Here is a 15,066-nt window from a genome sequence, read left to right as displayed (position 1 = left end):
TGTCACAGCACCAAAAGTACCAACCCCATTGAGGCTTCAAACTAATTTGGAAAAGCTTCCATAATTTGATTGGATCTCAAGAAGAAGCAGTTAAAAAATGTAAAAATATCCAACTGAGCACTGTTGTGCAGCCCAGCCCCCTCTGAGAGCCCTTGCTGTGACTTCACTGCTCCTGTTCCAGCCCTACATCATCTCCCATGTAGGTAAATCCTCAACAAGATTAAATGGAAAGCTAGCAGGCCTCAATACATAGTGGGTAACCAAAGTCACAACTCCTGTCCCAGCAGGTCATCGCATAGAATCATAGGAAGGTAACAGCACAGAGGAAACCATTCAGCCCTTCCAGCTTGCACAGCTCTCTGTTAGAGCAGTACAGTTAGTCCCACTCCACTACTCTTTTCCCAACATCTGACAATATTTTCTTCCTCCAAGTACTGATCCAACACCCCTTTGAAAGCCACAACTGGATCTGCCTCCAACGCCTAATCAAGCCAGGAATTTTAGATGCAGCCACTCATTTACACTCAGGCAATTGGCTACCCTTTTGTCAATCACTTTAAGTCCATGACCATTGGATGAACACAATTCTCCAGCTGTGGTCCTAAAGCCCACCACAACTTCTTCACCCCATGCTTCTATTTGTTTTAACCCCTTGCTCAACCTTCAAGGATTTAGTCAAATGCACACATAGGCCTCTTTCTGCCTACCCTTATATTTGCACACTTAATATTATATTGTCTCTCTTCATTCCTCTGACCTAAACATATCCCTACTTTTCTATGTTAAATTTCACCTGCTGCATGTCTGCCCATTCCATCAGGTAGTTTATATCCTCTTGAACTCAATGACAATCTTTCTCATTGTTTGTTATATTTCCAAGACTACTTTTGAAATTGTGCCCTGCACACACAAATGCAAGTCACTAATATATATCAGGAAGATCAGTGGACTCAGCATCAACCCACAGAGTATACCACCCTCCACCTTCTCCCATTGAAGAAAATAGCTGTTAACCATGGCCCTGTTTTCTGTCGTCATCAATTTCGTGTCAATCCTGCTACCACTTCCTGGGCTTCAGTCTTGTTGACAAGTTTTTTTATATGGCCATCTATACCATGTCTTCTGAAAGTTCATATACACAATATCAACTACATTGTCCTCAAGGAATCTCTCTATCACCAGAAAAATAACAAAATATATCACCAACATCAGCATCATTGATATAACTCTGATACATGGGTCACTTTCGGAGATGACCTTGATCAGGAAACATTTTTAGAGATTTTGAGTATATATCCCAAAGAAGTGTTGTTGGAATTTTCAAACAAATAGAAATCTTGGTTTCTTTTATGAAACCTCACTTGATTGAACAGAGCAAGTTCAGTATCTTTTGTGTGACTGTATTAAGGTGCAGTTAAGACTTAACTAAGGTAATTCAAAACACTGAGTGATGTTCATGGACATTTCCATTCCAGCAACTTTTTTCTGCATTGTCTTGACCTAGAATGGAGTAGCAAAGACTCCATCAAAGGGGGAAGAGAAAACTCAAATGGACTTTGAGTTTTTTTGGAATATTTCATCAGAAGATGTATGTTTTGCTTATATTTATGCAGCACTATCAATTTCCTATTTTAGAGCCAACAATTCACTTAATGTGAAACCATAAATAGCCAATAAAAATTTCATTTTGTATATCTGACTTTAAATCTCTCAGAACATATTAATACAGCCTACAACTGTTCTGTCTCAAATAAGTTTAGGAAGTACTTCAGAAGGGCACTGTTGTTTTCCATTATGTAGTTGCAATAATTATTTAGATAAAACTGCATTTATATAGGTTCACACTGAAACAAATTAGGATGGCTTCTCCTCCCATTAGCACTGATGTGTTTGTGTTACCATTGTTCATAATCAGGGTCAAATCGAGACTATTTTAACAACTTGCCTGATATGAAACTTGAAGCATGCAAGACATTCATTTTCCACCCCACACAACTCACAAGTCTAGTAAAGAAAGATTTGCATTAATGACCCCTTTTTTTTTAAGCATAATGCATCCAGAACTGGAGGGCTTGAGTTTTAAGGAGAGACTGGAGAGGCTGGGGTTTTTCTCCTTGGAGCGTAGGAGGCTAAAGGGTGACCTTATAGATTTATATAAAATCATGAGGGACATAGAACAGATGAATGGTCACAGTCTTTTCCCCAGGGGAGGGGAATCTAAAGCTGGAGGACATAGGTTTAAGATAAGAGGGGAAAGGTCAAAAGAGGATCTGAGGGGCAAGTTTTTCCACAGAGGGTGGTGTGTATATGGAATGAGCTGCCAGAGGAACTGGCAGAGACAGGTGCAATTACAATACTTAAGAAAAACATTTAGACAGGTACATGGATCAGAAAGGTTCAGAGGGAATATGGGCCAAATGCAGGCAAATGGGACTGGCTTGGATCTCACCTTGGTCAACATGGTGATTTGGGCCAAAGGGCCTGTTTCCATGCTGTATGACTATGAATCTAATCTAAAGCTTTTGCTGCACTTCTCCTATCACAAGTGTATCCTTCCTTAGAGAGGGAGATCAATCATACAAAAGATACTTAACCTGCTCTGTTCAGTCAAGGAAACCAAAAGTTGCCATCTCACCAGTGCCCTATATAATTGGAAAAAATTCACTACTTATGTACTCAAATTCTCTTCAAATGAAGTGGAATGTACCCTTTGCCTCCTTAACTGCTTGCTGTGCCTGAATATTAACTTCCAGTGCCTTGTGCACAAGGACTCTCAGGTCCCTCCAAACACCAACATCTTTCAATCTCACATCATTTAAAACTTACTCAGTGCTCCTGTTATGTTTTACCAATGTGAATGACCTCACATTTTTCAACATTATATACCATCTGCCATGTCCTCACTCATTCACTTAACTTGTCCATATTCTCCTGAAGCATCCCTCTATCCTTCAAACTCCATAGTACCTCCTGGCTTTGTATCATTGGCAAAGTTGGATATATTACACTTGATCCGCTCATGCAAATCACTGATATAAATGATGAAGAGCTGGGGCACCAGAACCAACCCGTGGCAACCCTGTGGTCACAGTTCCCAATCTAAAAATGACCCATTTGTTCCTGCTGTTTTCTGTCCATTCTTCTACATCAGTATATTACCCCTATATTTGTCAGGCATGATTTCCCTTTTGGAAGTCCATATTGATTCTGCCCAATCCTATTAATATTTTCTAAGAGCGCTGTTGCCATTTCCTTAATAAGAAATTCCAACAGACTGCTGAGGGTATAATTAAGAAGACCATAATCAAAGACCCCACCCACTCAGGTCATTATCTCTTCTCTCCCCTCCCATCAGGCAGAAGATACAGGAGCCTGAGGGCACATACCACCAGGCTCAAGGACAGCTTCTATCCCACTGTGATGAGACTATTGAACAATTCCCTTATTCGATGTGATGGACTCTGACCTCATGATCTACCTTGTTGAGAACTTGCACCTTATTGCACTTTCTCTGTAGCTGTGACACTTTAATCTGTAATGTTATTGTTTTTACCTGTACTACATCAATGCACTCTGTACTAACCCAACGTAACTGCACTGTGTAATGAATTGACCTGTACGATCAGTATGCAAGACAAGTTTTTCACTGTACCTCGGTACAAGTGACAATAATAAACCAATAACAATAACAATACCAATACCAAAAGACAGGTGAAGCCACAGTTGTAACATGTCATCTCAAAGGTAGCATTTCCAACTGTACAATGCTTCTTCAGTATTGTATGGGGAGGTTCAACAGAGATTGCCTTTGAGCTTCGAGAACCCGCAATCTCTTCAAGACACAGGAAATGAAATGGGCAGAATCAATATCTTATCCCATCAGTTTTGTATTGGGCAGCTTGTGAAAACAGCCAAGTTTTGATTGTTATGTGCCCTTGGATGTATTTACACAGTAGGGGAGCTTCCAGGCTATTTTGTGCTTATTGATCAAGGCTGGGCTGAGGGTGCAATGCAGAGATATTCCACCTTTATTGCTAAGCAAACAAAAACTGACCATCTTGTGGAAGTTTAATTCTTTAAGAACTATTTTTATTTGTTTTTCTAAGCTTTCCAATTTTTGAGTAACTTGTTCTGCTAAAACAGTTAATTCAATTTCTAGATCCAGGTCACAATAATGAGAAGCAGCCAGTTCATTGTGAGACAATATGTTATTGACCAAAGCTTTCCACATCAATAGTGGAACTCTATTGGGTGTTACCAACAACAGAATCCATTAGCCTTCCACAGGAGTTGCAATCACTTTATCATAACATGGCTAATATTAGAGTAGAGATGTCAAACATAGGCCTTTAGCATTTGATCAAGATTTGGATTATGTTGACAAATGAGCAATTACTGGCTCTATCTGAGTATTACCAGCAATTTCTATTTTTATTTCAGATTCCAGGCATCTGCAGGTGCTTCACTTTTTGAAACCAACATTTCTGCTGCCTGAAAAAGAAAATAAATCAAAATGGATCGTTCAATCTATTTTGTCATACTTTTGTCAATGATGTAATTTTCTGAAAGCTCACATCAAATGTTATGTACTTGCAAGAAAGGATTATTGCAGGGACTATAATGAATCATGCAGAGCATTTTTAACCATGTTGCATTTCATTACTAAGTATGGGACTGTTCTCCTTTCAAATTTCAATATCTTGATATAAATCGACCTAAGCAGTTAAGACCTCCACCAGAAGCCTTCAACAAAGTATTTGCCTGATGTAGAAAGACAAAGAAGTGTGGATTGGGAAATCACCAAGCCTACCCTGCCCACCAAGCCAGGACCTGCTCCTAATAACAGAATAAACATTCTGTTTATTTAATCTGGGAGCTTTTGTTTTAAATATCTGTCAGAATGTAAAGCAGCTGGCCCGATATATTAATGATTCTAATAGTGCATCGTGGAAGCTTAAACATTGATTATTAGGATTGTTGTTAACTAGCCAATTGGTTAGGTTTTGCCCTTTTTGGCCTCCAATTTGCAGCATCTGTGCAGAGAGAAACAGATAATGTTTCAGGTCAATGGCCTTACATGAGAACTAAGTCAGAAAGCAAATATGCTTTAAGTTGTAGGGAAGAGGAAGGGGTGGAGACAACTAAGGGACTGTCGGTGATGGGGTGGAGGGCAGGCAAGACTGAACGATACAGATGGGATGGTGCTGACTAGGAAGAGATAGTGAAGCCTCGCAGATGATCCGTCTGGCAGAGAGATAAATAGATGAATGAGGACAGGGAGAAAGGAAAAAAGCAATATTGGAACCGTAAGATACAAAACTCTGCAGATGCTGGAAATCAGATATAAAAGAAAACACTTGAAATACTCAGCAGGTCAGGGAGCATCTGTGGAGAGAGAAAATAAGAGTTAATGTTACATCAGACCTGATGAATTTTAAAACAAAATGGAAAAGCTGGTTATCTGAAATAGCTAAATTCAAAGCTGTAACACATCTAAACAAGATTGTGTTGGGTTTCAATGGAATAATGCAAGATGCTGAAGGCAGAGTATTCGGAGTTGGATTGGGATTGGAGAATTTGAGTGCCAGGCAACAGGATACACAGTGTCACTCTTGCAAATTAAACAGAGCTATTTTGCAATGCAGCCTCCCAATCTGCACTTGGTTTCCCCAGTGTAGAGGAAGCCAGATCATGAGCAGCAAATGCAGTACACTAAATTGGAAGTACAAGGAATTGCTGCTTCACCTTGAAGGAGCATGTGGGCCCCTGGATGGTGGGAGGTGAAGAGGTAAAAGGGCAAGTGTTGCATCTCCTGTGGTTGATGTGAGAAGGGGATTAGATGGAGATGGAAGAGTGAACCAGGGAGTTGCATAGGGAAGTCTCTTCATAATGTGAAAGGGAAAAGAAGAGGTTTCTGGTAGTGAAATCCTTCAAGTAATGTTGCTTGATTGATATATTTTCCAGTTTGTTTCTACTAGCTGCATAGATGCTTTGTTCTCAACTGATTGTATGGGAATCAATGGTCTGATTGTTAGTTTTGCCTGGTTCTTAAAGGGAAGAAGTTAAAATAAATGTACATCTGCTGAAGAAATAACTTGCATTTACATTGTGCTTTGTCCAACCTCAGTGCATCCCAAGACACTTAAAAGTATTACCATGGGTCTCTGGGGAAGTGCAGTGGATGATTAACACACAGCAAAGACCCACAAACAACAATGAGATAAATGACCAGATAATGGAAGATGTCGACAATGCTGAATAGTACATTAGCTGCTCATGGGCAGCAAATTATCTTTTCATAGCCTTCAAAGAAGTGAAAGTTTGCATTTGACAGTGGAGGTGACTGACTTCAACAGGCAGTGGTGTTTCAGTTAGGAAAATCGCTTGTCAGTGTCCTTACACTGAAATGCCACAGCCCTGCAGTTGCCTCCTTACTGATGGAAAGCCTGCAGAGGAAATTTCACTCGGTCCTTGCTCGTGGATACTATTGTGAAATAACAATTGGGGTGTAAGTGATGAGTTCTTGCTCCTGTCCATTTATAATGAAAAACTAACTTTACCAATTTAGCAATCCCATAGAGGTAAATAAGGTCCCACTTATAATGCCCTGTTCCTCTGAGCAGTTTAGACTTTTTGGGATGTACCAGGCTATTTTATACCCTATCTTTGGTATTGAATAACAGTTTACACAAACAGTACTGACAGCTGTAGCAAGCAGGGCTGAAAAGATGTGTGTGATGAGCCTCAGCATGAAAAATGATCTTCTAAGCAAGATTATAGAGTGCTATGGTGCTTTAATTAACTCATTCTAACAAACATGCAGCAGCAGTATCAATAACAGATCACTGAAAGGCATCAAAACACCGATGGAAACACAAGAGACTGAAGATGCTGGAATCTGGAGCAAAAAAACAAACTGCTGGAGGAACTCAGCAGATAGAGCTGCATCTGTGGGGAGAAAAGGAACTGTTGACATTTCAGTCGAGACCCCGTATCAGTCCTGATGCAGGGTTTCGACCTGAAACATCAATGCATCCTCCCTCCAACAGATGCTGCTCGATCTGCTGAGTTCCTCCAGCGCTTTGTTTTTTTGATCCAAACACCAATCCCTGTTTAATATAGCAGCGCTTATAAGTTTGGCTCACTTAAAATTTGTGAACCTTCTTACTCTGAAAATCTTGTTAATGTGGAATTTGAAGAATTTTGATGATAAGAGTAATGTTTGAGAAGTTCTACTCATTTTTCTGCTCATTAATACATTGGACACCACTCTGCCTGATACACATTGGGGAGCTGCGTAATGACCACCTCTAGTTTCTGTCAACCTACCCTCTTTGATGGTTCTCATCCTAAATTGTTGTAATGCAGTGGTTTGGGTGCTTTGAAAGTAAACATCCCTATTTTCAAAAAATTAGGAATATAGAACAGTACAGCACAGGAACAGGCCCTTTGATCCACGGTGAATGTGCCGACCATGATGCCAATCTAAATTAATCCCATCTGCCTGCACATGGTCCATATCCCTCCATTTCCTACCTGTTCGTGCACCTGTCTAAATGCCTTTTAACTGCTGCTATCATACCTGTTTCTACCACTTCCCCTGGCAGTACATTCCAGGCACCTATCATTCTCTGCGTTAAAAATTTGCCTCAAATCTTCTTTAACCTTCCCACCTCTCATCTTAAAGCTATGCCCTCTAATATTTCCACCCTGGGAAAAGACTTTGACTATATACCCTATCTATACCTCTAATAATTTTATATACTTCTATCATGTCGCCCCTCTGCCTCCAATGCTCCAGAGAAAACAATCCAAGTTTGTCCAACCTCTCCTTATAGCTAATACTCTCTCATCCAGGCAACAGCCTGGTGAACCTCTTCTGCACCCTCTTCAAAGCCTCCACATCCTTCCTGTAAATGTGATGACCAGAACTGGACACAATACTCCAACTGAGGCCTAACTAAAGTTTTATACAGCTGCAACGTGACTTCCAAACTTTTATACTCAACATCCTATCTGATGCAGGCAAGTATGCTGTAGGTTTTCTTTACCACCCTGTCTATCTGTGTTGCCATTTTCGGGGAGCTAAGGACTTGCACCCCAAGATCCCTCTGTACTTCAATGCTCCTAAGGGTCCTATCATTTACTGTATAGCTTCCCCTTACGTTTATCCTCCCAAAGTACATCACCTCACACTTGTCTGGTTGCAACTCCATCTGCCACTTCTCTGCCCACATTTCCAACTGGTCTATATCCTGCTGTATCCTTTGACAACCTTCCTCACTATCCACAACTCTGCCAATTTTTGTGCCACATGCAAACTTACTAATCAGCCCACCTACATTTTCATCCACTTTGTTTATATATATCACAAACAACAGATCCAAGCACTGATCCTTGCAAAACACCACTGGTCACAGATCTCCAGTCAGAGTAACACCCATCCACCACAACCCTCTATCTTCTATGGCCAAACCAATTTTGAATCCAATCTACCAAGTCTCCATGGATCCCATGTGCTTTAATCTTCCGGATCAGCCTATCATGAGGGGCCTCATGCATACAACATCCACTGGCCTCATCACTCATCTTTGTCACCACCTCAAAAAACTCAATCAAGTTTTTAAGACAAGTCGTCCCCAGCACAAAGCCATGCTGACTCTCCCTAATAGTCTATGTTTTCCAAATGTGAGTAAAAAGCTGCTTACCTTTAGTATCCCCTTCTTTGTGTGCAACAGTGCTTTGCACCAAGAATGTGTTTTTAGTAATGGACTTAATACTGGAAAATTGTTCATCTGGAACTTGGAAGACCATGGGCTCCCTTTCCAGCGACGAGAGAGCGGAGATTGCCGGAAAATAACGAGGTTTTTTTTTTCTCTTTCTAGCGTTCGGGACAGCGGCGAGTGACTGCGCAGGCGCATGACGTCACCCGGAAGCGCGCGGGCGATTTAAAAGTCGAAGGTTCGCCTTCAAGTTTTCTTTCCAGCGACGAGAGAGCGGAGATTGCCGGAAAATAACGAGGTTTTTTTTTCTCTTTCTAGCGTTCGGGACAGCGGCGAGTGACGTCACCCGGAAGCGCGCGGGCAATTTAAAAAGCAGACGAGCATATCTAGCGGGCAGCGTCGGAGCGGGCAGCTGAGTGAGAGGGAGCAGAGTGGGTTCGGCTTTGGCTCAACGGGCTTCGGCGAGAGCGGGAAAGAGGCGAGATTATAGAGAGGGGTGAGTTATTAGTTTAGTTTAGTTTAGTGTTGAGCTCAGTGATATTCAGCAGTATGCATCTGGGATTAGTGTTGTGTTTGGAGTGTCAGATGTGGGGCCCCTGGGAAACGACCAGACTCCCTGATAACTACATCTGCGCAAAGTGCACCGAGATGCGGCTCCTCAAGGAACGGATTGAGAGTCTGGAGCAGCAGCTGGATGACCTTCGGTTGGTTAGGGAGAGCGAGCAGGAGATAGACAGGAGTTATAAAGATTATGTAGACAGCACCTCAGTGGCAGTCCCCCTCAAAAACCGATATCTCATTTTAGATTCGGTTGGAGAGGATGACTTCATAGAGGAAGACCTCAGCAGCCAGGACCTTGGCACCGTGTCTGATACTGTGGACCAGCAGAGGAAGAGACATGCAGTGGTTATTGGGGATTCGATAGTAAGGGGTACGGATAGGAGATTCTGCGATAGCGATAATGAGTCTCGGATGGTGTGTTGCCTCCCTGGTGCCAGGGTACGGGATATCACAGACCGTGTCGAGAATATTCTGAGGGGGGAGGGTGAGCAGCCAGAAATCTTGGTACATGTAGGTACCAATGATGTAGGTAGGAAAAGAGAAGAGGTCCTGAAGGAGGAATACAAGGCATTAGGGAGAAGGTTGAAAAGTAGGACCTCAAGGGTAGTAATCTCAGGACTACTACCCGTGTCGCGTATCAATGACAGGAAGAATAGAAAGCTCTGGCAGTTAAATGCGTGGCTGAGTGACTGGTGCAAGGGGCAGGGCTTCAGATTCTTGGATACCTGGGACCTTTTTCGGGGGAGGCAAGACCTATTTGCTAAGGATGGGTTGCATCTAAACTCCAAAGGGTCCAATATCCTGGCGGGAATGTTTAATTTAGTTGTAGGGGAGGGTTTAAACTGATCTGGCAGGGGGACGGTAACCAGGATGCTAGGTTACAAGATGCTAAGGTGAGGGAGAAAGTGTATAGAAACGAATCCATTGAGGATGGCAAGAATGACAGGCAGGTGATAAGTCAGGATAATTTACTGAATAATAGAAGTACAACAAATCCGGATGTTAGGATACAGAATGTTAGGATCGGGGATGAGGATGTTCGGATACCGAATGTTAGGATAGGGGATGAGGTCTACACGAACATGTCTAAGATAGTAGGTAGCGAAGATAGTAAGAAGGATGGACAGGTAGAAAGTCAGGATAATCTGCTGATCAATAGAGGTACAATAAAATCAATAGCAGATACCAGTCTAAACATACTATATTTAAATGCACGTAGCATCAGGAATAAAGTAGATGACCTAGTGGCACAACTACAGGTTAATAAATATGACATCGTTGCAATCACTGAGTCGTGGCTTCATGATGGATGTGATTGGGAACTGAATGTCAAGGGGTATACAGTATATAGGAAGGATAGGAGGGTAGGCAGAGAGGGAGGTGTGGCCATGATGGTTAGTAGCGATATAAAATCAATAGAAAGGAAGGACATTGGGTCAGAGGAGGTGGAATCCTTATGGGTGGAGCTGAGAAATAGCAAGGGTAAAAGAACAATAACAGCAGTCATATATAGGCCCCCGAACAGCAGTCAGGAAGTGGACCATAAGTTGCAGATTGAGATAGAAAAAGCATGTCAGAGTGACAATGTGAAGATAATTATGGGGGATTTTAACATGAAGGTGGACTGGGAAATGCAGCAAGGTGGTAGTACTCAGGAGAGTGAGTTTGTGGAATGTCTAAGGGATGTTTTTCTGGAGCAACTTATTGAGGAGCCCACCAGGGGATCGGCTGTTTTGGATTGGGTGCTGTGTAGTGAACCCGAGGTGATTAGGGAACTAAAGGTAAAGGAACCACTGGGAACAAGTGATCACAATATGATTGAGTTTAGTTTCAAGTTTGAGAAGGAGAAGCTGATAACTGGTGTATCGATATTTCAGTGGAATAAGGGAAATTACAAAGGTATGAGAGATGAGTTGGCCCAAATTGATTGGAGGAGTAAGTTAGCTGAAGGGACGGCAGAGGAAAAATGGAAGAAATTTCTACAGGAAATAAGGACAATGCAGGACAGATATATTCCAAGAAAAAAGAAGGTTTTGAATGGAAAAAAGGCACAGATGTGGATAACGAGGGAGGTGAAGGATAAAATAAAAGCAAAAGGGGCGGCGTACAAAGTAGCAAAAATTAGTGGGAAAACAGAAGATTGGAACGATTTTAAAAATCTGCAGAGAGAAACTAAGAAGGTCATTAGGAAAGCAAAGATGAGTTACGAAAGGAAGCTGGCGGACAACATTCGGAAGGATTCTAAGAGTTTTTTAAAATACATAAGGAATAAAAGAGAGACACGGGTTGACATAGGACCAATTGATAACGGTGCAGGAGGTATTATAATGGATGATAGTGAGATGGCAAGGGAATTGAATGAATACTTTGCATCGGTCTTCACCGTGGAGGACATAAGCAATGTGCCCATTAGTCAGGAGTCTCACGAATTGGAGCTGAGTTCAATTGAGATTAATAGGGAGAAGGTGCTTGGAAAACTAAAGGGGTTTAAGGCTGATAAGTCTCCCGGACCGGATGAGGTGCATCCCCGGGTTCTGAAGGAGGTGGCTGTGGAGATAGCGGAGGCGTTGGCGATTATTTTTCAGGAATCGATAGATTCTGGCATGGTTCCGGAGGACTGGAGGGTAGCGAATGTAGTTCCGTTGTATAAGAAAGGTGGGAGGCAGCACAAAGGCAATTACAGACCTATTAGTCTGACGTCAGTGGTGGGAAAATTATTGGAGTCTATCCTCAAGGAGGAGGTTACCGAATACCTAGAGGCGCAAGGCAAGATAGGACCTAGTCAACATGGTTTTGTGAAGGGGAGGTCCTGTCTGACCAACCTATTGGAGTTTTTTGAAGAAATCACAGGTAGGGTGGATAAGGGAGAGGCGGTAGATGTGTATTTAGACTTTCAAAAGGCCTTCGATAAGGTGCCTCACAAGAGACTGATTAATAAGATGAGAGGTCATGGAATTATGGGCAGGGTAGCAAAATGGGTGGAGAATTGGCTGGTTGGCAGGAAGCAAAGGGTGGAAATAAAAGGATCTCGTTCTGGTTGGTTACCGGTTACTAGTGGTGTGCCGCAAGGGTTGGTGTTGGGGCCTCTCCTTTTTACCTTGTACATCAATGATTTGGATGATGGAATAAATGGTTGTGTGGCTAAGTTTGCGGATGACACCAAGATAAGTGGAGGAGTAGGGAGCATAGAGGAAATAGAAAGAATGCAGAGGGACCTAGACAGTTTAGGAGAATGGGCAAGGAAATGGCAGATGAGATTCAATGTTGAGAAATGTGCAGTTGTACACTTTGGAAGTAGAAATAAGCGGGTAGATTATTATCTAGAAGGAGAGAAGATTGATAGTGCGGTAGTACAAAGGGACTTGGGGGTACTCATACAAGATACCTTAAAAGTTAACCACCAGGTTGGATCGGTGGTTAAGAAAGCGAATGCTATGTTGGCATTCATCTCGAGAGGTATAGTGTATAAAAGTAAGGAAGTGTTGATGAGGCTCTACGGGGCGCTAGTGAGGCCTCATTTGGAATACTGTGCGCAGTTTTGGGCCCCGCATCTTAGGAAGGATGTGCTGACGTTGGAGAGGGTTCAGAGGAGATTTACGAGAATGATTCCAGGAATGAAAGGGCTTAAGTATGATGAGCGTTTGTCGGCTCTTGGACTGTACTCGCTGGAGTACAGAAGGATGAGAGGGGACCTCGTAGCGACATTTAAAATGTTGACAGGTAAGGATAGAGTAGATGTGGCTAGGCTGTTTCCCTTGGTGGGCGTGTCCAGGACCAGAGGGCACAATCTTAGAATTAGAGGGTACAGTTTCAAGACAGAGATGAGGAGAAGTTTCTTTACCCAGAGGGTGGTGAAATTGTGGAACTCCTTGCCACGCACAGCAGTGGAGGCCAGATCAGTGGGGGTATTCAAGGAGGAGATAGACAGATATCTAAATAGTCAGGGTATCAAGGGATATGGGGATAAGGCTGGCAAATGGGATTAGAATAGTTTTTTTTTCTCTCTCTCTTTTTTCCCACCCCATTTCTTTTTCCCTTTTCCTTGGAGCAGACTCGATGGGCCGAATGGCCTGCTTCTGCTCCCTTATCTTGTGATCTTGTGATCTTTAACTGTGAATGGAGTTCTCACCAATTCTGACGTCATTATTTTTGACTGAAATTCCATGCTAAATTTCAGTACATTGGGCCATTACTTCAATCAACACCTGCACTTTGAATGTATTAAATGGATGCATTAGAGTTATCATGCACACTCACTCGACGGTATCAATAGCCTCCTCTCGGGGAGTTCATAACTTGAGTTGCTGGTAAAAGATATTTCCATTTTTTGTGTTTGGGTGCTTGGGGTCAGAAAAACAAATTCATGAGCAGACGAAAAGCATAGAGCAAATAGTGCCTGAGATATCTTGTACCCATCCCACACGATCGAAGGACTTTTCTCCACAAGCTGTAGTACAATTGCGTCAACATCTGCACAATACCCTGAAGACAACATCTGGGAGAAAGATAGCTCTTTATTTAAAAGTGAAAGGGCACACTGCAGGAAACCTTCAAGATACTGAATGTTAACAGGTCACCGCAGGCACTGAGAAAACTCCCGCAACAGTCAAAGCACATACGGATCATGCAACTGACAAGTGCTCTTTAAAGGGGGCAGCACAAAGTTGCAAAGATCATATGAGGTAGCCAGCACCAAAAATGACATCCATGGGGGTGAGTTAGCTGAGGCCTCAATAGGAATTTCTCCATGTTATCTCAATAGCACACAAGTGCAAAAGATTTTAGATCTAAGATGTCAGTGTTCAGATGGTAATATTTTAACCAAATAAATAGTCAGGGGGGCAGATGGGTAGGAAACAGAAGTCATAATATGGTAAACAAAATGAAATGGACTTGAAATTAGATCACAAAGTCACTGAAAAGCAAAAATATGCAATGCTGGAAATCAGAAATAAAAACACGAAATGCTGGAAACACTCAGTGGGTCAAGCAGCATCTGTGGAGAAGGAAGCAGAGTGAATGTTTCAGGTTGGCAACCCTTCAACAGAACTGAGAAGATGAGAAAACAAACATATTTTAAGTTTTAGTAAAAATGGGGAGAAGTGGAGAAAACAAAGGGAATGACTGACAGGGTGGAGACCAAGGTTGTCCAGATGACACAATGCCTTGGGTGCATCTAATTAATAGATGAAAAAGGGTAGTTTGATAGAGAAAAGAAACAGAAGAACATGCTGGAACTGTGAGATACAAAACAAAGCAGTTGCTGCAAATCTGAAATAAAAGTGAATGCTGGAAATACTTAACAGGTCAGGTGACATCTCCACAGAAGGATGGCCTTACATAAAAACTGACCAGTCTGACACCAAGAAGAAGAGCAGGTTAACTGAACTTGTTTAATTCAAAATTGAATCCCAAGGGCTGCATCATGCCAAAATGAAAGTTGAGGTACTTCAATTGAGCTTTATTAGGATAGAGAATGAAAGTGACAGGTGACTGAAGCTCAGTTACTCTTGCAGACTGAACAGAGGTGCTCTGCAAAGCAGTCATCCAATCTGCATGTGGATTCTCCAGTGTAAAGGAGACCACATTATGTTCACCAAATGCAATTCTCTAGACTGGAAAAAAAAAGAGTGAATTTGTGTGGCTCTGTTTATTTCAGAATTATGTAATTGATGGTAAACATCTGATGGAGTGAAATGCAACAACTGCCATGTGTGGGTCATTTGTACCCTCCAGAAATTTAACTAGATACTTACTGACATCAGCCAAGTTTGCATATCTA

Source organism: Pristis pectinata, chromosome 1, assembly GCF_009764475.1.
Source record: "Pristis pectinata isolate sPriPec2 chromosome 1, sPriPec2.1.pri, whole genome shotgun sequence".
Classification (NCBI taxonomy): domain Eukaryota; kingdom Metazoa; phylum Chordata; class Chondrichthyes; order Rhinopristiformes; family Pristidae; genus Pristis; species Pristis pectinata.
Note: the sequence above shows the minus strand (reverse complement) of the source record.